General features: G+C 39.9%; 1 protein-coding gene, 1 long non-coding RNA gene and 1 pseudogene across 2 annotated transcripts in view; all 3 read left to right on the forward strand.

Moving 5' to 3' along the window:
• LOC127356217 (uncharacterized) overlaps nt 1–25,376 on the forward strand; it is a 59,416-nt gene that overhangs the window by 24,209 nt on the left and 9,831 nt on the right. The window lies entirely within an intron of this gene.
• Nucleotides 95–24,194, forward strand: LOC127356236 (uncharacterized). Its single transcript, XR_007881953.1, has 2 exons — nt 95–705; nt 23,850–24,194. It is a non-coding gene; the product is annotated as an uncharacterized LOC127356236 (long non-coding RNA).
• LOC127356216 (uncharacterized) lies at nt 15,313–24,194 on the forward strand (annotated as a pseudogene).

Here is a 25,376-nt window from a genome sequence, read left to right on the forward strand (position 1 = left end):
CTCACTGTTGAGCATCAAACATGTAACAATGTATCTTTGAGGGTTTCTTAATGATCTGTAATTTCAATGACATATATTGATTGACCTGATATATGGACTGTGTGTTTCTATCTTGACTGTATTTAAGAACCCTTTGCCCGTTGCAGAACATAATGTATATAGGTATCATTTAGTAATACCTGCTTTACCTGACCTGGGTAAGGTGACCAACTTTACCGTCTCTGCTGACATAGGAGAAAAAAAAACGAGCTGTCCTGGAGATGCATTTTCTTCCAGAGAGGGAGATGAAGGAACACAGAGACTAAATTAAATTTCTATCTGATGAATATCAGATAGTGGTCACTATATCTGTGGCAACTGCCAATAGCAGTAAAGCACTGATCAGCATCAAACATGAGTCTATCTTTGATTAATATTAGCTCTATTTCTGATGACACATGATTTATTGAGTCCACATTTGAACTGAATCACATGGGCTATATGTTTTTGTTTGATCGAATTTATATTCTGCCATTATGAAGCTTGACTCGATGCATTAAATGTCATTCAGTTACTGAGAATAAAATTATGTGAAAAACTACTTTAGAACTGCAATGGGTTGCATTTTAAAATGATTAAATAAACGTTTTCCCATATACAAACATTGTTGTCTTATGGAAAAATAAAATTCAGTGTATAGTTTAGATTGTATGAGAATAATGTGAGGTGTCACGTCTGCTTCATCTACCGTATCAGAACACAGAGATGCCAAATGTTTTTGTTTCAGAAACTGGAGCCATTTTTCTATAGCTGTGGTGTCAGTGGGGGTACCTGCTTTACCTGTTGTTGCAAAGTGTTATTTTTGTAATGTTTTCACATTTTACAATCAATCTTATATCTGTTTCCACTCATTTTATTTTAAGCACTTTTTTTCTTGAATTGTATTCAATAAATGTATCTAAATTTAAGACACAGTTTGAGTTCCTTTATATGATATGTATCAGTAAGAATGAAGGTAAAATCACTTCACAAATCTCTTGTAAAATGTGGTTTGTTCATTATTTAGGCAAACAAAGTAAGATTGTGATTTTTGGGTATTAAGAAGAGGATTTGGTGCTCCTGGCAGCATGTGCTGTATCCTGCTATATTCTCATTCACTTTCATTTTCATTTAATGACAAAGATGAAGCTCGTATGAATATGCTTTAAACTCAGACTAGGGATAATCAAGAAAAACATTCCTACTTCAGCAGATGAAAGTGAAATCTGCCTTGAAGAGTAAAACTCTGTACATACATCATTCTGCACAGGGAAGTTCTAACATTCAAGTGGAGGAACAATAAGAAGGGCACCTTAGAAACAGAAATGCAAGGACAACTTTGTGCCTAAAGAGATCTCAATTTTAACCAGTAGGGGGCTCCAGAGACTGGATCAGCTTGAACACTGGTCCCCAGTTGCAAGATTTCCTGGCAAAGACCCGTTTACACTTACGCTTTTGAGACTATGAACTTTTGGAAGTTCTGGTTATATGATAAAAATGATAAAGGCAGATAAAAGAGGTGAATAAATGTCAGAATGACACAATTTAAACTGGGTAAATCAATAAAGGGTAAAAAGCAGACATTCCAACAGTCTATACTGCGTTTTAGTTTTGTATTAATGAGCTCTTGAAAAAAATAAAACAATTTCCTTCCAGGAAACCACATTGGTATCATTGGTGTGAGGGACATAAAGTCCCTTGTTTATGCAGTTTGCAGTAACGGCTGGAAGCTTGATGAAAGCATTCATTTCAATACCACAGGAACTGATATCTTTTTATTGTGCAGATGGCAAATAATGTCAGCAAGCTGCTGACAACTGTCATTCTTACACAATATCTGCGCAAGTTCTCCTTTTTAATGGACGCTCCAGCCAAACAGTGAAGATGGCATGTGAAAGAGAGCGGCCCTGCTTGGCCTCATGGCACAAAGTAAATGTGGTGATGAAAAACTAATCAATGTTCTGTACATAAGGATTCATCCAGGTCCATTCTATGTGGTTAAATGCTCCCTTAACCTCAACTGCTCCAGCGAAACTGTTCAGTGGACTGAGGCTGTACTGGGTAGCTTCCAGGTATGAATCTATGCTGTGGAAAGACTGGAAATACAGGGCTCTATTTTAACTTGTATTATTGATGTTTTATAGGTCACCCAGAATTTTCTTTGGATCTCCCTTAACTTGAAAAACTGTGACATCCTCAACCCTAATCTCTAGTTTATAGGCCGAGAGGCATTTTATATATGAGTAGATGTCCTATCAAACCAGTTACAGGGTCCCTGAGTCACAAATGGTCAGACATTTGTCTGATTTCCTCCAGACAGCTGTTCCAAACAGCAAATATAAGAAAGGGCACTTTTACAACTGTCATTCTGGAAGCAAACATCTGCTTTACAGGCAATACATTTTCATATAAAAAAAAATACTGATAACAATTAATAAATGCCTGCCTGACTTTCAGTGGGTCAACTCAGGACATTACTTTCATTTTTACTTTTGTCTTAAACACACTGACTACTAGTTCCTCTTTTGTAAATTCCCTTTAACACTCCTGGAAACACTACATTCATTTTCATTTGGGCGTAGCCTAAAGTAAGAGAAAGCAAGGACAGCTAGGAGGGAGGAGAGGGGAAAAAATGGGAAAACCAGAAAACATTTTCTCCATAAAATATGATCCAGTTTCACTAGAATCTGCCACATAGTTGGTGGTGTGTTACCAAGATGATGACCATGGTAACAATCATTCCTGCCTAGCATCAGTATGTTAATAATGTTATTGCATTTGCTTGATTTAACTTATATTCAGCCACTATGAAGCTTGAGAATTTTGTTTCAGAAACTGGAGCCAGTTTTCCATAGCTGTGGTGTCAGTGGGGGTAGCAGCTTTACCTGTCCTTGCAAAGTGTTATTTTTGTAATGTTTTCATTTTACAATCAAACCTAAAAACTCTGTACATACATCATTCTGCAAAGACCCCCTTTACACTTTGGCTTTTTCTACCACTGAGGTGCCCTTGAGCAAGGCCATTAACCCCAACTGCTCCGGTGGAACTGCTCAGTGGCCAGCAGATCAGACTGTGGTTGTGTGGTTTATAGGCCTAGAGGCAATTCATATATAAGATTATATGTCTCGCTGTCTGTCACAATCAAACCAGTTACATGGTCCCTATTACATGTGCTCAGGCATTTGTCTGTGTTACAACCTCAAATGTGAAATCCAGGGGTGAGAGGAGCAACAATTAATGAATAACCCAGGAAAAGAGAAAAATGGAAAAACTGAATAATATGTACCAACAAAACTATCTATTAATCAGGTTAATGTCTTACTTACAAATGAAAAGCTCAAGGTTTCAACAGAAATATACTTTCTTAAAACAGAAAGTGAAAATAGCGTTTCTCTCTCAGGGGAGGGTGACCTTAAGTGTTTATTTGCTTCATGGTTTTTGTTTCAGTAATAGCACACACGCACACACAGACGACGTACAGTACAACACAACTCTGTTTCGCAGTTTGCTTGCTGTTGTCCTTGTTTTGAAGCTGGTTGGACTGATTGATGAAGTATTGTCGGAGGGGAGGGCGATACCTGGAACAGGGCACACAGAACAGGGCAGAAGCAAAACAAAACACCACACTATACTCGTAACACCCCCTCCCATAAGAGCAAACCATTAGTTTGCTAAAGGGGCTTAACAAAACATAGCTTTAAAATGACACTAGCCCAATTGGAGAAAAGAAGTAGATACCTCTTCAAGTAAGTTATATGTTGAAACTAAAATTAAGTTGGCTTTACATTCAAAAACTTAAGTAGCTTTTACAAAGACCTGCCTTGCTACATCTAAATAATAATATGATGCAAAAAGTTGCCTTGATTTTTTAAAAAGTAAATCATGCAGAAAATTTTCATCAGTATAAAGTCTAAAAGACCTTTGGGTGTAAAACTATATCAAATACCAACTGCAAATTAATGAACATGGGCTGTATGTTTTTGTTTGATTAGATTTATATTCTGCCACTATGAAGTTTGACTCGATGCATTATATGTCCTTCAGTCACTAAGTTACAAGAATAAGATTATGTGAAAAATCCCTTCACCTTGGAACTGCAATGGGCTGCATTTTAAATGATTCATACATTTTTTTCCCATATACATTTACTGTAACAGAAAACAGAGAAGCCAAATGTTTTTGTTTCAGAAACAAGAGCCAGTTTTCCGTAGCTGTGGTGTCAGTGGGGGTACTTGTTTTACCTCAATACAGGCTTTGTCTGCCTGTATATGTCACGGGGGAAGTTTGATTTTATTTAAGCATGCTTTTACTTTGAATTTGCTGTGTTTTTGTCTTATTTATTATTGCATGCTTTTATTTTGAAGTGTGTTTGTGTTACGTTGGTTTTACTTCCCCACCGGAGACATACCTTAATCAAGCATAAGGACTTACACCTGGCACCCAGAGAGGGGAGTGACTGTTCTTGGATAAAAAGGACACTATGGAAGATACCCGAGGGCACGAGGGAGGACACAGAGGGCACGAGGGAGGACACGGAGGTCACAACGGGCCGGACAGCAGGAAGCAGACAGAGAGACAGAGCAGATCATCGCACTGGAAGAGGTCTGAAGAGACACCGGAGCAAACACCGACCGTTAGCGGCTATAATTGGGAGAAGGTAAAACTTCTCCCTCCCGCGTAAGTCCCGTTTCAGACCGGTGTTTGTGTAGTGTGTAATATATAAAGTTGTGCCTTGTTAAAGGACATTGACTGGCCCTGAGTTTCCCTCGACAGGCTGCCAAGAGCGGAGCCAGGTGAAGAGCAGGTGGTCGCCACCAGAGACCCGCGACTGCCGTTGTTGACCTCCCACTCCATCCGTGCCACATTATTTTAGCTGGGTTTTAGTTGTTTGTGTTCTTTGTTTAGTTTATTTGAAGGTAGAGCTTTTAGTTGTTTTTACTTATTTTAAAATAAATTGTGTTCAACTGTGTTCCACTGGCTGTACTCATTGTTTTAAAATAACACTGTTTACTGCTCTCCCCGACATAAAAGAACCTGTTTACCCTAACTTTAATTTGGTGATCCTAAGAGGTCCTAGGCCTCAGTTAAACCTAGGTGGCGTTGTCGGCACTTGTGTTTTAATTTATCCACCCTTAGCACGGCTCACATTTTGGCGTTGTCGGCAGGATCGGGTACAGAGAGCAGTGTGGTGTATTTTAAAACAGTGAATATGATGATGCCTGTATATCCTGGTGCCCCTTGGCTGCCAAAGTTTAAAGGACCAAATTGTGACCTGAAATATCATGACTGGAAGGAGCAAATACAGGGCTTACTTGGAGCGCAAGAGCTAGCAGAGGCCAGAAAAATTGACATTGTGTTGGGTGCGTTAGCTGGGGAAGCCAAACGGCAGGTCAGTGTTTTAGAGGATGACGAAAGGGATAGAGTACGCAAAATCTTTCTGTATTTGGACTCTCTATATGGAGACAGAACCCCCGCCCCAGTGTTAAGGTCTCAGTTTTTTAGTTGTGTCCAAAGACCAGACGAGACTGTGCCCTCATTCATTCTAAGACTAAGAGAGCTGTATTGCAGGTTGCGGCAACATGACCCTGATGGAACTCCCCTGACACAGTCCTGCGAGACCACTGCTGTTGGGGCTGCGTGAAAGTTCCCTGGCTCAGGCCCTGAAGGTCTATGCCCGCCGTAACCCTGATGAAACTTTTTCTGCACTCAGACAGGAGGCGCTGCTGCTTGATACAGAACATGGGAACCCCCAACCGGAGGTAATCTGTGCTTCTGTGTATAAACCAAATGTGCCTCCTCCATCACAGGATACCAGCTGGAGAGAGACCCTGAAAAGAGAGATCATGGAAGACGTGAAATCTCAGATGACCGGACTGACCCAGGAACTGTTGCGAGAGATTAAACCGCTCCTTCAACCAGCTGTTATTGCACCACAGCCCCTAATACAGCCCTATAGGGAGCGACAACGATCAGTTTCCCAGACGAACACCTGGGATGAGCAAGGTAGGCCCATTTGCCGCCAATGCAGACAAGCCGGCCACATAGCTAGATTTTGTAGGAGGCCAACTACTGCTCGGCAGGCTTTAAACTAGCTTTCCCTGCTGCTGAGGTCCGAGGGGCAGGGGTTGAAAGTACAACAGAAGAAAACGGGCCCACTGAAGCATTTATTGGAAGGTGTCCAACTATAGACGTAAACATTGAAGGAGTTACACTGTCGGGGCTATTAGACACGGGGTCCCAGGTCACCTTAATGCAGCAAAGCCTCTTTGAGCAACATTTTACCCAAGCTAAGCTTGGAAAGGCTCCTATAGTTTTTAAGTTACAGGCCGCAAATGGCCTGGAGATCCCTTATACGAGCTATGCCGTATTAGATCTGGAGCTAGAGGGTGCTAAGATACCTGGAAGAGGAATTGTGATTGTGAAGGATGAACACTGTACACACCCACTCATCATTGGAATGAATGTTGTTACTGCTTGTTGGACTGTTTTTTTAAATGTCCCAGAGGGTCTGTTCCCCCCACAGACGTTACAGAGACAGCGGGTTTGGAGGGATGCATTTGCTACATGCAGACACATTGAGGCTACCATGACAGAGGACGGGATGTTGGGGTACGTGCGGCCAGCCAGCCGACGGGTCATCAAAATTCCCCCAAAGAGTGAAGTACTGGTGTGGGGTCGGGCTCGGATGAGCCTGGGGGAAAAGATTACTGTGCCCTAATTGAAGCGCTGCCTGAGACTTGCAGTGTGAGGGTGGCCAGGACCCTAGCAGTGATAAGAAATGGCAGAGTCCCTGTGAGAGTTTTTAACCCACACCCCTACTGTTTGATGCTAGATCGGTACCAGAAGCTTGGCAAACTGTCCCGGGTGGATGAAGCGGATGTACATGGAGCCTGCGACCTTAACCTGTCCCTTGAAGGTGATTGTGTTGTTGGAGTGACACTGGTAAATGCTGCAGTTGACGAGGAGGACCAGAAGCTGCCGATAGGGGTGAGTGAACTCTCCAACAGGCCTGATCTGTCTGAGCAGCAACAGGAGGAGCTGCGCGCCCTGCTGCTGAAATGGCAGAAGGTGTTTGCACAGCACAATGAGGACTTCGGACGTACAGACCTGGTACAACATCGCATCCATACTGGTGATGCACCACCTATCCGAGAACGACATCGACCTCTTCCCCCTGCCATGTATAAAGAGATGAAATCCCTACTCTCAGGTATGCTGGAGCAAGGTGTCATTAAAGAGAGCTGTAGCCCATGGGCGGCACCCATAGTACTGGTGAGAAAAAAAAGATGGCAGTTGGAGATTCTGTGTGGATTACAGGAAGTTAAATGCAATAACTCATAAAGATGCATTTCCCCTGCCCAGGATTGAAGAAACCTTGACCAGTCTGACCAGAGCAGAATGGTTTTCTACTCTTGACTTAGCCAGTGGCTATTGGCAAGTTGAGATGGACGCCCAAGACCAGGAGAAGACCGCCTTCACCACACCGCTGGGGCTGTATGAATTTGAGCGTATGCCCTTCGGCCTGTGCAATGCGCCAGCTACCTTCCAACGTCTGATGCAACAATGTTTAAATGGCCAATTGTCAGAATCCTTACTGGTTTATTTGGATGACATTATCATTTATTCACCTGACTTTTCCTCCCATCTACAGCAGCTAGACGAGGTGTTTAACAAACTGTGGCGGCATGGCTTGAAACTGCGCCTGGATAAGTGCAAACTCCTGCAGAAGGAAGTGAAATTCCTGGGCCATGTGGTGGACCAAAAAGGGGTGAGTCCTGATCCAGACAAAATCTCAGCCGTAAAAGACTGGCCCATCCCCACCACTGTAAGACAGGTACGAGCCTTCCTTGGCTTAGCTGGCTATTACAGACGCTTCGTTTCTGGCTTTGCAAAGATTGCACGCCCCTCAACCAACTGCTGACAGGCATCCCTGCTGATAAAAAGTCGCAAATCCGAAAGGTACAGTGGTCCTCAGAGTGCCAGACATCCTTTGATCACCTGAAAGCAGCTTTAACACAAACACCTGTTTTGGCATATGCTGATTACTCCCTGCCATTCCTCGTTTACACAGATGCCAGTAATCATGGTTTGGGAGCAGTCTTGGCCCAGGTCCAACAAGGGCGAGAACGAGTGATAGCCTATGCCAGTCGCAGCCTACACCCAACAGAGCGGAATGATGCAAATTATAGCTCTTTCAAACTAGAGCTCCTGGCTCTTAAGTGGGCAGTAACCGAGAAATTTAAAGACTATCTGACTGGAGCCCGATTCACGGTGTACACTGACATAACCCTGTGGCCCACTTACAGACAGCTCGCCTGGGTGCCGTGGAACAGCGCTGGGTCGCACAGCTTGCCTCCTTCGATTATGACATCAAGTACCGCTCAGGTAAAAGTAATGTAAATGCAGATGCCCTGTCTCGGTTTCCAATTAACCCACTGACTGCAGATGCCTCATGTGAAAACCTTGAGCTGGAAACCGTTCCAGTCACGGCAGCCATTGAACTGACCCCTGAGGGAGGTGAAGAGGAGTGGACAGGCAGAGAGTGGGAGGAGGCACAAGCTGGTGATGCGGACCTTCAAATCATTAAGAGGTATGTGGAAACCCAAATGATACCGACGAGACCAGAGCGCCTGACATTGTCCCTTAGAGCCCAGAGACTGTTGCAACAAAAGCGAAAACTTCAGGTTAAAAGCAAAATACTGTGTCGTAAAATGATTGACCCGCACACACACGAAGTGTGTTTCCAGATTGTGTGTCCAGAATCTAGGAGCCAAGAAGTTTGGAAGAGGATCCATGAAGCCGCTGCCCATGCTGGTGTGGAGAGAACCCTAAACCGGATCCGTCAGCGGTTCTATTGGCCTGATATGGAGAGGGAGGTACGTCAGTTGCAGCAGGGTTGTGTTGCCTGTAACCTGCAGCGAGATAGGGTGGAGCCTAAGGCCCCCTAAATCCATTCACAGTATCCTACCCCTTAGAAGTGGTGGGGTTGGACTTTTTGTCCTTAGGTCGGCCCACAGACACCTACCAGAACATTCTTGTTGCTACTGATCTGTTTACCCGTTTTTCTTGGGCTATTCCCACTCGAGATCAAACAGCTCAGACTACAGTAAAGGCCCTGTGGACCCATGTGATCCAACCATTTGGTTGCCCCGCCCGTTTCCATTCTGACCAGGGACCTAATTTCGAATCTGCACTTATGAAACAATTTTGTGATACCTATGGTATAACTAAAAGCCGCACAACTCCCTACCATCCCGCAGGAAATGGCAGTGCAGAGCGTTTTAATCAGACCTTGTTAAATATGCTCCGCTCTTTAGAGACGTCTAAGCAATTTCACTGGCCCGACTATCTGCCCGAACTGACACACGCCTATAATAACACCACACACAGTGCGACTGGGTATACCCCTTCCTTCCTCATGTTTGGGCGACACCTGCGACTTCCTGTTGATGTAGGATTAGGTGTAGGTCCCCAACAGATGAGGCACGATGTAGGTGGGTGGGTACAAGACCACCAGCAGAAACTGTCCTTAGCTTATAGCCTGGCTAAACAAAGAATAGAGAGTGCAGCCACCCAGAACAAGCAGCACTATGACAAGAGGGCCAAAGCGTTACCACTTTTACCGGGGGAAAGGGTGTGGGTGCGAGATAGGAACAGACGAGGGGCAGGAAAGTTGTGTACTTGGTGGGACCCAGAGCCATGGGTGGTGTTGGAGCAGGTGGGGGATACAGGGGTTGTGTACAAGATTCAGCCAGAGAAGGGTGGCAGAATACAAAATATCCATAGGAACTCACTTAAGGTGTGTACAGTACCCCCAACCGAAGTCCCGCTACCAACCACTGAGCCGGTTGTCCAGATGCAGGGACCCATCCAGCCCATGATCTACGGGTTCCTTCCAGCACCGGTAGCCATACCGCCTGTGAATGTGGAACCTGAGGGTGCCCTACGATGCTCCACCAGGGTAAACTTTGGACAAACTCCAGTCCGTTATAGAGACTCATAACATGTTGCAGGGACTGCTAACTTTAAAGTGTGGGGAGATGTCACGGGGGAAGTTTGATTTTATTTAAGCATGCTTTTACTTTGAATTTGCTGTGTTTTTGTCTTATTTATTATTGCATGCTTTTATTTTGAAGTGTGTTTGTGTTACGTTGGTTTTACTTCCCCACCGGAGACATACCTTAATCAAGCATAAGGACTTACACCTGGCACCCAGAGAGGGGAGTGACTGTTCTTGGATAAAAAGGACACTATGGAAGATACCCGGGGGCACGAGGGAGGACACAGAGGGCACGAGGGAGGACACGGAGGTCACAACGGGCCGGACAGCAGGAAGCAGACAGAGAGACAGAGCAGATCATCGCACTGGAAGAGGTCTGAAGAGACACCGGAGCAAACACCGACCGTTAGCGGCTATAATTGGGAGAAGGTAAAACTTCTCCCTCCCGCGTAAGTCCCGTTTCAGACCGGTGTTTGTGTAGTGTGTAATATATAAAGTTGTGCCTTGTTAAAGGACATTGACTGGCCCTGAGTTTCCCTCGACAGGCTGCCGAAGAGCGGAGCCAGGTGAAGAGCAGGTGGTCGCCACCAGAGACCCGCGACTGCCGTTGTTGACCTCCCACTCCATCCGTGCCACATTATTTTAGCTGGGTTTTAGTTGTTTGTGTTCTTTGTTTAGTTTATTTGAAGGTAGAGCTTTTAGTTGTTTTTACTTATTTTAAAATAAATTGTGTTCAACTGTGTTCCACTGGCTGTACTCATTGTTTTAAAAATAACACTGTTTACTGCTCTCCCCGACATAAAAGAACCTGTTTACCCTAACTTTAATTTGGTGATCCTAAGAGGTCCTAGGCCTCAGTTAAACCTAGGTGGCGTTGTCGGCACTTGTGTTTTAATTTATCCACCCTTAGCACGGCTCACATATAGACCCTGACTTTCAGTGGGTCAACTAAGGACATTACTTTCATTTTTACTTTTGTCTTAAACACACTGACTACTGGTTCTTTGTTTGTAAATTCCCCTTAACATTCCTGGAAGCACTACTTTCATTTTCATCTGGGCGCGGCCTAAAGTAGGAGAAAGCAAGGACAGCTAGGAGGGGAGGAGAGGGGGAAAAAGGGGAAAACCAGAAAACATTTTCTCCATAAAATATGATCCAGTTTCACTAGAATCTGCCACATAGTTGGTGGTGTGTTACCAAGATGATGACCATAGTAACAATCATTCCTGCCTATCATCAGTATGTTAATAATGTTATTGCATTTGCTTGATTTAACTTATATTCAGCCACTATGAAGCTTGAGAATTTTGTTTCAGAAACTGGAGCCAGTTTTCCATAGCTGTGGTGTCAGTGGGGGTAGCAGCTTTACCTGTCCTTGCAAAGTGTTATTTTTGTAATGTTTTCATTTTACAATCAAACCTAAAAACTCTGTACATACATCATTCTGCAAAGACCCCCTTTACACTTTGGCTTTTTCTACCACTGAGGTGCCCTTGAGCAAGGCCATTAACCCCAACTGCTCCGGTGGAACTGCTCAGTGGCCAGCAGATCAGACTGTGGTTGTGTGGTTTATAGGCCGAGAGGCAATTCATATATAAGATTATATGTCTCGCTGTCTGTCACAATCAAACCAGTTACATGGTCCCTATTACATGTGCTCAGGCATTTGTCTGTGTTACGACCTCAAATGTGAAATCCAGGGGTGAGAGGAGCAACAATTAATGAATAACCCAGGAAAATAGAAAAATGGAAAAACTGAATAATATGTACCAACAAAACAATCTATTAATCAGGTTAACGTCTTACTTACAAATTAAAAGCTCAAGGTTTCAACAGAAATATACTTCTTAAAACAGAAAGTGAAAATAGCGTTTCTCTCTCAGGGGAGGGTGACCTTAAGTGTTTATTTGCTTCATGGTTTTTGTTTCAGTAATAGCACACACGCACACACAGACAACGTACAGCACAACACAACTCTGTATGTTTTTGTTTGATTAGATTTATATTCTGTCACTATGAAGTTTGACTCGATGCATTATATGTCATTCAGTCACAAGTTACAAGAATAAGATTATGTGAAAAATCCCTTCACCTTGGAACTGCAATGGGCTGCATTTTCACCCGATCTGACTGTTATCATACCATTGAATAAGCGTTATATAATAACAGTCAGATCGGGTGCATATTCCTTGTCACTTATCCAAAGTCAGGTCAGTGAGACAAACCCTTTGTATTTTCATTTACAGTTTTGTCCATTGCTGAGAACAGGTTATGTCTCATTACTTATGTCCCCCCACAGGAACTATATGGACTCAGCAGATCATCATCTCCATCTGTGAGTTAGACGGAGGTCTGAATGAATATCCAAACATCTCGGAGCAGATGCCGTGGTTGAGTACCCAGAAGGTCGAGACGATTACTCTCTGCGACCGTCTCCACGACTCTTCACCTCTCACCTCACCCCGACTCTCCTGCCTCTGGGACTGAAGGACAAGAAGGCAAAGGTCAGTATTTTATGGAAGCTCAATTTTACCAGGTAAATAAAAGTTTTAAAAATATAGAGAGAACGTTTTAAATGATACATCCGAATATAAAGTACATAGATATTGTGGTGAATCACAATTATGTGTGGGGTTGCAAATAATCTTCTACACTACCATAAATGCTCATAGATTAGTTTTGTTCCACCAACAGTCCAAAACCCAAAGATATTCAATTTACTATAACATAACACAGGGAAAAGCAGGAAATCCTCACATCTGAGAAACTGGAATGATCAGCGTGTTTTTTACTCATAGTAGGAATGAGTTTCCATATTCACTGTGTGCCTATAAACTACTAATTAAGGTGCAATAAAATAGTGAATTATTTGAATGAAGTTTGGTATAGACAATAGAATAGTATTGGTTTCAGTTCTGGACTGATTGTTGTTTGTTATGTCAGATTATCTATGGGATGCGGAATCCAAAGGACATCATGAAGATTGTATGAATATGCTTTAAACTTAGAATAGGGATAATCAAGAAAATCATTACTACTTCAGCAGATGAAAGTGAAATCTGCCTTGAAGAGTAAAACTCTGTGCATACATCATTCCGCACAGGGAAGTTCTAACAGTCAAGTGGGGGAACAATAAGAAGGGCACCTTAAGAACGGAAATGCAAAGAGAACTTTGTGCCTAAAGAGATCTCAATTTTAACCAGTAGGGGGCTCCAGAGACTGGATCATCAAGATTTCCTGGCAAAGACCCCCTTTACAGTTACGCTTTTGAGACTATGAACTTTTGGAATTCTTATTATATGTTAGAAATAAAATGATAAAGGCAAATAACAGAGGGAAATAAATCTGAGAATGACCCAAATTAAACTTTCTGTATGTTGTCGCAAACTGCAATTTCCCCATTGCGGGACAAATAAAGGTTTTCTGATCTTCTTATCTTATCTTAAATCAATAAAGTGTAAAAGGCAGACTTTCTATACTGCATTTTAGTTTTGAATTAATAAGCTCTTGAAAAGAATAAAATAATTTCCTTCCAGGAAACCACATTGGTATCATTGGTGTGAGTGATATAAAGTCACTTGTTTATGCAGTTTGCAGTAACGGCTGGAAGCTTGATGAAAGCATTCATGTCAATACAACAGGAACTGATTTTTTTTAACTGTGCAGATGGCAAAAAAAATCCTCTTAAAGGAGGAGGATTTATTGGCAGAAACTGAATATAATATTCATAGTATGTTTTAATTATTTTTTAATCATCTGAATATGAATCATTTTTGTTACCTTAGAATGAGCTGTTCATATCTACAGATGCTGCAGGCCCTCCATGGAGTCCATCACACATTTCGCAGCCACCAGAGTTTCCAAAAGGCTGACACAGGGATAACTATGGTAAAGTAAGCCTTATGGCACAGTTCGATATGTCCATATAAGTAACAATTATATGCAATACCTTGTGATTTACAATATATCTACTGAATAACAAGAACAAATAATGGGGTATAATAACTTAGCTTATTTACACTTTAATTTACAGTAATAACATGTTTCGGTGCAGTTAATCACATAAAATGTATATATGGATTGTGGGATACTAAAGGCCTGCAAAAAATAGAAGCCAGCATGTCTCTGCTGCATTTAAGAACATTTGAAATTGTGAAACTTTAATTTACCGTTATGAAATAAAATTAAGCATGCATCAAATTACTGATAATTCAGCACCTGTGGGGGTTTCACATGCAGAAAAATAAAGAAATACTGGCAAACCAAATACATATTGGATAATGAACAGAACATTTGGGATTAAAGTTACGATAGATCTCGCTACCCCAATCTATTGTAACATCAAGAAGAAGCATGTCTCGAAATATGAGATGCTGGATAAATACAAGACGATGCAAGAAGAAGAACAGCTTAGGTGTTTACTATATGAGGTTAAACCTGTTGACGGTCCTGTCATATTTTTTCATTCTGTGTTAACTTATCACTAAGTAATTGTAAGAATGACAGATTGCACTACAGCTTTAAGAGTTAATGCAAGAAGCTGCTTTCAAAAGTATTTTTTAATTTGTTAAAAAATTCAAATGAAATAAAATATATTTGTATGAGTATTCGTGTGAGTAAATGCACACAATCAGAATCAGAATCACTTTTATTGACAATGTTAACAACTAGCAATCAAAAATTGAAGTTAAATCACAAATCCCTTACTTGAATGGTCTCACTTGTTATGATTCACCAAAAACTAGCTCTCATGCTTTCTGCTCCCTAAACCTCACAATTGGGCAACTCTGTACTATAAAAATGAAACAGTTTTTACTCCATTTGTACTACATATTTATTGCCCTACTCACTGCTTTAAGTGACATTAAAGGAGCATTAACAGACTTGTGTGGGTTTATCAGTAAAGCTGCCTGCTGTGTCTGTGTGCAATGCTGAGAGCAATGAGAGTGAACTAAAAAGTAAAGGTGCTAGTTGTATAAACAAATAAAGATAAAAAGGACTAAGCATCTAATTATCTGGGGATTGTCTGGAGCGATTAAGAAAAAACAATATACATAAATTATAAAAAGGAATGAGCTAAAAGAGGCTAAAAATCTCTATACAGTTCATGGGACGGGCAGAGTTGTGTGTTTCTGTTTGGATTTGTCATTACAAGCCTCCTCTTTCCCATTACACAATCATTTGAGCCACTATTACTTAAAATAATTGATTACTGTTGCTTTAAATATCTTAGCAAAAAAAGTTCTGCCACGCCAGATGGGTGGGTTCATATGCTTAAGACATGACATGTGTGAATCAGAGTGGACTGCACATATTGAAGTTTTGCCGTACATGCTCCACAACCAGCGATCTTAAGAGTAATTCGGAGTTTAATACAATCAACAAACAAACAAATCTCTCCAAAGACTTTTAAAATCTTGACTTATTTTCTTTTTTTCTGTGCAACTAGTAACAAGGAAATCACCGAGGAGTTGTAGACTGTGTGCCAAGTGGAGACAAACATGTCGGGGAAAAGGTAAATAATATGAATGCTACTGCTGCCATAAAGTAATGTTTAGTGATAGGTGTAACGCTTTCAGCTTGTAAAGATTTTCTGTGTATTATTTTTGAAAATCTACTGTACTTAAATGAAAAACCTAGAATAATAATTAATTATAATAATTAAAGGTGTAAGCAGCATTGGACGGGACCTCGCCATCAACGCACGTGCAAAAGCTTTCATAGTGAGACTCTTCACAGCGAAACCTGGAAATTCAGCGCCACGCTACGGACACGCCGTTTGACGCACAGTAGATAGATAGATAGATAGATAGATAGATAGACTTTATTAATCCCTGAAGGGAAATTGGGTCGTCATAGCAGCCAGGTACATTAAAATACAATAAAATACAATAGAATAAGATACAACAATAGAATAAAATACTTAGAAAAGTTGCAAGATGGTGGTAATAGTACTGATGACATGATGGTAGTGTTATTGTTAATAACAGTAGCCTATATAGTAATAACAGTATATAATGTTAATATTAATAATATTTATAATAATATAATAATAATAATCTGTATATATAATATGATTGAACAGATATACATGTATACACATAGATGTACATTAATATTGATATAATGTAAACATGTGTCATATATTCAGCCTGTGCAAGGTGTGCATACATACATACTGTAATATATATAGGCCTACACAATATATATCTAATATGTACACATATATATATACAAGATATGATATGATAAATAGCATATGTATAATAGATACTTGACTATACAGGAAGATATACATACAATAGATTATATCTTATATATTTTTATATAATAATAATAGTAATATTAGTAATAATTGTAATATATAATAATAATAATAATAATAATAATAATAGTAGGCTAATAACAATATAATATTAATATAATAATAATATATTGTATAAATATGATATATAATATCAACATGGTTTATATTAACACATATCACATATGATATGAAATATATGTTCCACAGGAAGAATGCTGGAAATGGCATCACAGTTTCACATTCGATTCAAAATGGCCAACTTTGACGGCATGCCATGGACACGCCCTTCGACGCAGTCACAAAATAGCACAAATTTTAATCAGCAATTTTTTTTTACTGTACTGACCAATTTTGAAGCAGATCTGATAAGTCAACTATGAGGAGTTTGTTCAAATACAGGGCGAAAAATGTATCAAAAATGACTTGATATATATGCCTGTAAATTTTCATTCTAGTCCCCTAAACAGGACACCAGGGCTGTTTTTTTTTAAGTTTGTAGGGGGCGCTATTGAGCCATTTTGACACACCCACAGGCAACATTCATTTGAAATGTAAAATGCTGCCATGTGGGACATGTGTGCCAAGTCTTATGAGGTGTTGAGCCTGTTTAGCCGGCACAAAATGCGATTAAATGTTAAAACAACAAGGTGATGCTCGCCGTTTCGCTACGGCAACACGGTTCAATAAAAAAATTCATAAGATTCCCAAGAGGTCATTGGCAACACTTTAAGGCTCTTCTGACCAAATTTCAGCTAGATGTGTTCAATCTGCTGGGAGAAATACATTAAAGTGTAATAAATTCCACCACTAGGTGGCGTTCTCACTATCAGTGAATTTAATCACATGGATGAGTTCAGGGACTCACATCAGAAGTGAAGTTTGGAGCCGATTGGACAATGTACACTCAAGTTATAACAAACTCGTGTGTTCTGGCGGTACATCACAGTCAACACATATCATCAACAGTGTGTTTTGCATTTCATAAGTAAATTTCAAATGGATCTGATCATCCTGCTTGGAGTAGAACATGAAAACATAAAACGTGATACTTCCTGTTGCGACTAGGTGGCGCTCTCACTATTACTGAATATGATCACATAGACGTGTTCAGGGCGGGACTCTTATCAGACATGTGAAGTTTCGCTGCAGTCGGATTATGTACGCAGAAGTTATGACAACTTTTTGTCATAACGTTTTCATGGTGAAGGATCGAAATTGGACGCCACAGGACGTCCACACTGTTCGAAGGAATGTCGTAAATAGCGCAACTTTTAATCATAAATGTCTTTAGATGGCTGTGTCCAAGTGTGTAGCTGATCCAATAAATCCCCTACATGCAATGCAACGTCGAAAAAATGGCCAGAAATGACCACAAAATCCAAAATGGCCGACTTTGAGGTTTGAGGTATGGGTCCAAGAGGCTTTTCTGCTTCTTTTATCACGATACACATGAGTACCGGTTTTTGTACATGTCGGCCTTACAGGTCTCGGAGGCTGATTGGGGGGAGCTATTCAGAATTGAAAATATGTACTTGGAAGTTTGTAAAGAATTGTTATCTGTGTCTAGATGACACATTGAACCTGTACAATTTTTTAAGGTGCATTATCAATGCTTTGTTTAAATTTCAAATTCACTTAGAAGTATGCAACAATACTAAAAAGAAAAGAAAATATTAATGTCAATAAAAGAGTAGAATAATAATCATATATGATGTCAGTATCTTCACTGTAGCTTTAAAACTGAGACCAATACAACCTCTGAAAGACGGTTACCTCAGGCGCCTTCTCTGGACACACCCCTGCTGCGGGTATGAGACAATGGGTCTAAGAAGCTAAAGTAGATTCTGCCAACTGTTTCATAGTACAGTACATATAACATTTATTTCTGGATATATATTTATTTATCCCATTTTATTGTTTTACTAACTTCACCATAATAACATTATTTTGACATGTCAAAACATGACAGTACGGAAGCGTGTTGCATTCACTTGAAAAAAAAATCGACATACTTCGAACTCCCATGGACCTATGGTGACTCCTGCCCGCACATACATGCCCCATCTTCAACTATCTACCGTACCGGTCAATTTTGCTATGTATACATTACTATGTCTAGCAGATCTGAATGGGCTTTCCTTCTGAACAAGTCCTCAGGTGCCTGCGTAGAGTTAGTCTGAAAAACAGAAAAAAAAATGTATTCAAGTGAATGCAATACGCTTCTGTATGACAGAGATTAATCAATGGACAACATTTTCTTCCAGAAAGGATCTAGAGGAGGCCTTGTGCCACTACACCACAAATACAGTCACCTTCATTGACACTGTGAGAAGATTCTGTGAGAGGATGCCTAAATGGATGGATGCAAGGAAGACAGAATTGATCCAGATGAAGGACATCAAAGACAGGGCTGACAAAATTGACCTGAACTTTGACCATGTAACCAAGTCAGGGACCAAAGGTAAAGCCTTTGGGGAATACATGAAGAGCAAGGTGACCCAGGTGACTGCAGACAGCAGGCGTGCAGAGCTGGAGAAGGAGCTGGCTGCTCTGCTGAAGGACACTCTGGGAGGCCTGGAGAAGCTTGACTGCTTCCTGGATTCAGTGGAGAAGCTGGCGGTCACCTCCCTTCATGTGTTCACAGAGAACCAGGTGTTGCATCTACCAGAAGGGATCAGCCTTAAAGATGTTCAGGTTGTCATCACTGCTGCACGGCTAATCTGCCCTCTCCTCCTCGAGTTTAAAAGAGATGCAAATGTCTTCTTCATTGCCAGACTTCAGAATGTGGAAGTGCTAGCATATCAGCTGGACAAATACATTCAGACCACCCAGGAAATCTGTGAGAAGCTGGAGAAAAGGTTTTTAGCTCTTATTATTATGTTATTTTCAATTGGCCAAAAATTAAAGCCACAAGCAGTGACAAGTGAGTTTTATGCTGCACAGAGCCAAGCAAAGTCAAAGTGAGACCAATCACACTTGCTGCGGCTCAAGGGTAGAGCAGGTTGTCCTCTAATCGGAACGTTGTTGGTTTGATCCTTTGCTCCTAACTCCGCATGTCAAAGTGTCCTTCTGCAAGATACTGAATCCCAAATTGCTCCCCCGATGCTATGCATCGGTGTGTGAATGTGAATGAATGAGTTAGTTTCCGTTTGATGGGTAATTGTGCCATGTAGTGTAAAAGCGCTTTGAGTGGTCAAAACAAAGGCGCTTTACAAGACCAAAGCCTGCAGTGGTTCAATAGTTGCGCCCTCCAATCCAATCGAGAGTCCTGCCTGAGTTGTAACCGATGAATTGTCTCTGTTTTCAGCTCTTGAAGCAAATACTTAGACATTTGTTAATAGTTTTGCTACAATCATGTTTAAATGTCATCGAGTTTTGTGAAATGCTGTTGTGCACATCATTTCTAGTTTTTGCGTCAGGTTTCATGTTTCTTGCTTAGTCCAGTTCGTGGCAATTCAAGCCAAACTGGCACAAATGCAATAGGGCTCTAACTTAAGTAGAAAAAACAAAGGTTCTTTACACAAAATAAATTATAATTGATTGTTTCCTTTTTAGTCAGAAACCCCTGATAATGTCTAAACAAACTATGGTAGACCTTGGTGTGGATTTGTCTGAAGATGACACACAACGGATACTTTGTCACATAAATGAGCTTGTTGGATATAGGTAAGTATTAACTCTCTATGGTTTGTTTGGGGCCAGATATACATATATATGGTTTTCACATATATATATATATATATATATATATATATATATATATATATATATATTATAGAGAGTATTATAAGAGTTTTACATACAGGATATATTAAGAGATTGTTCCCTTTTTAGACTACTTGTTCAGAGAATGACAACAAAAACTGTGGCTGACCTTGATGTGGATTTGTCTGAAGAAGATGTACAAAGGATTCTTTGTCATATTAATCAGCTTGATAAAATCAGGTAAGTATTATCCATGTATGTTTGGTTTGGGTCCAAGTATATATATGTAATCATACACTCACTGACCATTTTATTAGGTACACCTGTGAAATCCAATGCATTCAAATAAATAACTCTGCCATGAATTCTACTTTTATGATGAATTTTATATATATTTAATTTTTTATACATTTATATTATATTATTATCATATTATAATATATTTTGTTTTTGTTGACACTGATCAAAAAGGTGATAATTATATTTAATGTTTATTATTGAGGTCATAGTGGTTGGTGGTATATTGGAGTGCATTATATTAAAATGGTGTTTCTATTTTTTTCCCTTCTAAAGTTTGTAAATGGGATGGACAAAATATTAGAAATACAGCAGTACAGTACAAAACCATAATCCATTAATTCCATTATTTCACAGACTTCAGTCTGAAAGTTGAATGATGAAAATATTGAGACAACATAACAAATTAAGTACATACAGACTTTTAGATGGACACAAACGTAAAATATGAATTAAATGAAGAGATAAGAAATATCAAACATCTCGGCAGATGGTTCAAAGCTTGAACTGGATTAAAAAATTCAGTTAAATAACAAATGTGGTGGATCAGTAAACAAACTCCAATATTTAATATACCTGTATTTTTCAGTATAACTGTTTTAATATTTTCCATGGAGGAATTTTATCTTATTTTGAGGTAATTTATACACGTGTAGATTTCTTAAATGCACCTGGAGGAGTGTACACACACACTGTTGTATCCATGCTGACGTCTTTTATCTAGTGACGTGGGCATGATGTAAACATACCGCAGCTCGACATATGGCACATGAGTGCTCTTTGTATGTTTGGCATGATTGAAAACCTTATTGGCAATATTAAAGACAAAATTAGATTATTTTTTATTTACACAGTTTATTCTCACAGCTCTTGCTCTGTAGTGCTGTGGGATCTATACAAAGAATGCAGTTATATGGTGAGATGCAGTATAATGCGCTGTCATGTTGTGTGTGATAAATAATAATTTATAGGATCATTTAAATTCAAAGTGTTGTAACAAAAGTACGAGTAAATAATGATAACAAAAAAATAGGTAATCCTAACACTGATCCATACATAAATGCGAAGATTATAAAAGGAATATAAAATGATTCAAATCTACAAAATTAATAAACAGTTACGGTATGTTAAACAATTTACATATCTAAAGGAACACTATAAGGTTTCAAAATCTGTGGAAGCATGGATTTCTCATTTTGGCTCCTTGCATCTCTCTCCCCTCCTTGCGGAGATGGTCTAAGGGAGCCATCAGTGGGAGAACTGAAGATGATGTTCCAGGGGCAGATGTAACAGAATGTTAACATAATGTTTGTTTGTTTGCTGTTTGTTTGCCAACCAGGAAATTCCACAGGGCACCTTTAATATTGAGGGTTTGTTCAACTCAATAATTTTAAAGCCATATTATGTTTATACAGAATGTTAATGTTGGTTGGTCTTGAATACATATTTAATCTTTAATGCTTTGTGGATTATCCAGATTAATAATATCAAACAAAGAGGTAATTGAAAGATGGCCTAAAAGAGGCAAAAATCATCTCCAAAGACCTGAGGCTGCTTGCAGAAACACATTTATATATTCCACATAATAATGGTTAAATAATGTAATGTGTAAATGTATTAATTAATTATTTAATTTTGTCTCACCTCTTTATCAGGTTGGACCAGCACTTCAGGATGGTGTTCTTGTTCCAGGAGGAATCATGTTCTAGATTCATAAATGAGTTCACAGAGCGAAAGCCCAGGATGCTGGAGTTTCTAAAAGACCTGGAAGAGTGTGCTGTTCAGCTAGACAGGATGAACAAGGGGGCAAAGATCTCCAGTGTGGCAGGCAGCTCAGTGGGGGCAGTTGGAGGTGTGCTTTCCATTGTTGGTTTGGCATTAATCCCTGTAACAGCAGGAGTGTCTCTAGCTCTGACGATGACTGGGGTAGGGCTGGGAATTACCAGCGGAGTCAACAGTGCTGTCACCACTGCCACAGAGATTGGAGTAAACCGTACACAGCAAAAGAAAGCCAGTGAAGTCTTCAAGAGCTTCATGGAGGATGTGCAGACTCTCCAGGATTCTTTGGAGGAGGTGACCAAAAGGGAAACAAACCCGATAGATGTGGCTGTGGGAGTTGGCAAGGTGCTTTGTAAAGTTGGTGTTGTTGGAAAAGGCATTGATTCACTTGTTGATTTGGGCTCTGCTGTTAAAGTGTTGAAAAGTGAGGAGCTGCTTACAAGTGCTGGCAAGGTGGTGGTCCAGGAAGGTAAAGCATTACGTAACGTTCCCAGGGTGGCCTCAGACATCCCAGATATCGGTCAGGCAGCAGTCAAAGGGCCTCTTGCCCTCTCCAAGTCAGCCAGGGCAGGTTTTATCGCAGTCAATGCTCTTTTCCTTGGGATGGATATCTTCTTCATCTGCAAGGACAGCATCAGTCTATACAAAGGCAGTGAGACTCAATTATCACAGCTCATCAGAGCCAGAGCTGCACTCTGGAGCTCAGAGATAGACTCATGGCAGAAGATCCATGACTCCCTGAGCGAAGGTCTGGTGAGATCAGGGAAAAACCAAATTATCATGGAGACGCCATTTTATCCGGAGATGGAGACGAAGAAGAACCAGAGAACCAAACCAAAGAGAACCAGAAATAGAAATTCCATCTGATGAAGTGGATGAGGACGAAAAACTGAAACTGAAAGAAAAGTATTGTGTAATACAGTAGTACTCTTTGAGGAGAGATTACTGTGTGCCTTTTGCCAACTTTAACACTATGATCAGATATGAGATAATTTGATATGATCGAACCATGTGTGAAAATGCAACTCTGCTTATAGCTCACTGTTCAGCATCAAACATGTAACAATGTATCTTTGAGGGTTTCTTAATGATCTGTAATTTCAATGACATATATTGATTGACCTGATATATGGACTGTGTGTTTCTATCTTGACTGTATTCAAGAACCCTTTGCCCGTTGCAGAACATAATGTATATAGGTATCATTTAGTAATCCCTGCTTTACCTGACCTGGGTAAGGTGACCAACTTTACCGTCTCTGCTGACATCAGAGAAAAAAAAACGAGCTGTCCTGGAGATGCATTTTCTTCCAGAGAGGGAGATGAAGGAACACAGAGACAAAATTAAATTTCTATCTGATGAATATCAGATAGTGGTCACTATATCTGTGGCAACTGCCAATAGCAGTAAAGCACTGATCAGCATCAAACAAGAGTCTATCTTTGATTAATATTAGCTCTATTTCTGATGACACATGATTTATTGAGTCCACATTTGAACTGAATCACATGGGCTATATGTTTTTGTTTGATCGAATTTATATTCTGCCATTATGAAGCTTGACTCGATGCATTAAATGTCATTCAGTTACTGAGAATAAAATTATGTGAAAAACTACTTTGGAACTGCAATGGGTTGCATTTTAAAATGATTAAATAAATGTTTTCCCATATACAAACATTTGTTGTCTTATGGAAAAATAAAATTCAGTGTGTAGTTTAGATTGTATGAGAATAATGTGAGATGTCACGTCTGCTTCATCTACCGTATCAGAACACAGAGATGCCAAATGTTTTTGTTTCAGAAACTGGAGCCAATTTTCTATTGCTGTGGTGTCAGTGGGGGTACCTGCTTTACCTGTCCTTGCAAAGTGTTATTTTTGTAATGTTTTCACATTTTACAATTAATCTTATATCTGTTTCCACTCATTTTATTTTAAGCACTTTTTTTTCTTGAATTGTATTAAATAAATGTATCTAAATTTAAGACACAGTTTGAGTTCCTTTATATGATATGTATCAGTAAGAATTAAGGTAAAATCACTTTTTGTAACTCTGATTTTTACAATTAATAAAGAGAATTCTTCCATCTCTTGTAAAATGTGGTTTGTTCATTATTTAGGCAAACAAGGTAAGATTGTGATTTTTGGGTATTAAGAAGAGGATTTGGTGCTCCTGGCAGCATGTGCTGTATCCTGCTATATTCTCATTTACTTTCATTTTCATTTAATTACAAAGATGAAGCTCGTATGAATATGCTTTAAACTCAGACTAGGGATAATCAAGAAAAACATTCCTACTTCAGCAAATGAAAGTGAAATCTGCCTTGAAGAGTAAAACTCTGTACATACATCATTCTGCACAGGGAAGTTCTAACAGTCAAGTAGAACAATAAAAATGTCACCTCAAGAACGGAAATGCAAGGAGAACTTTGTGCCTAAAGAGATCTCAATCTTAACCAGAAGGAAGCTCCAGAGACTGGATCAGCTTGATGATAGCATTAATTTCAATACCCCAGGAACTGATGTCTTTTTTTTTTTTAATGTGCAGATGGCAAATAATGTCAGCAAGCTGCTGACAACTGTCATTCTTACACAATATCTGCGCAAGTTCTCCTTTTTAATGGACGCTCCAGCCAAACAGTGAAGATGGCATGTGAAAGAGAGCGGCCCTGCTTGGCCTCATGGCACAAAGTAAATGTGGTGATGAAAAACTAATCAATGTTCTGTACATAAGGATTCATCCAGGTCCATTCTATGTGGTCAAATGCTCCCTTAACCTCAACTGCTCCAGCGAAACTGTTCAGTGGACTGAGGCTGTACTGGGTAGCTTCCAGGTATGAATCTATGCTGTGGAAAGACTGGAAATACAGGGCTCTATTTTAACTTGTATTATTGATGTTTTATAGGTCACCCAGAATTTTCTTTGGATCTCCCTTAACTTGAAAAACTGTGACATCCTCAACCCTAATCTCTAGTTTATAGGCCGAGAGGCATTTTATATATGAGTAGATGTCCTATCAAACCAGTTACAGGGTCCCTGAGTCACAAATGGTCAGACATTTGTCTGATTTCCTCCAGACAGCTGTTCCAAACAGCAAATATAAGAAAGGGCACATTTACAACTGTCACTCTGGAAGCAAACATCTGCTTTACAGGCAATACATTTTCATATCTAAAAAAAACTGATAACAATTAATAAATGCCTGTATTGACCCTGACTTTCAGTGGGTCAACTCAGGACATTACTTTCATTTTTACTTTTGTCTTAA

This window comes from Dicentrarchus labrax, unplaced genomic scaffold (assembly GCF_905237075.1).
Source record: "Dicentrarchus labrax unplaced genomic scaffold, dlabrax2021, whole genome shotgun sequence".
In the NCBI taxonomy this organism is placed as follows: domain Eukaryota; kingdom Metazoa; phylum Chordata; class Actinopteri; family Moronidae; genus Dicentrarchus; species Dicentrarchus labrax.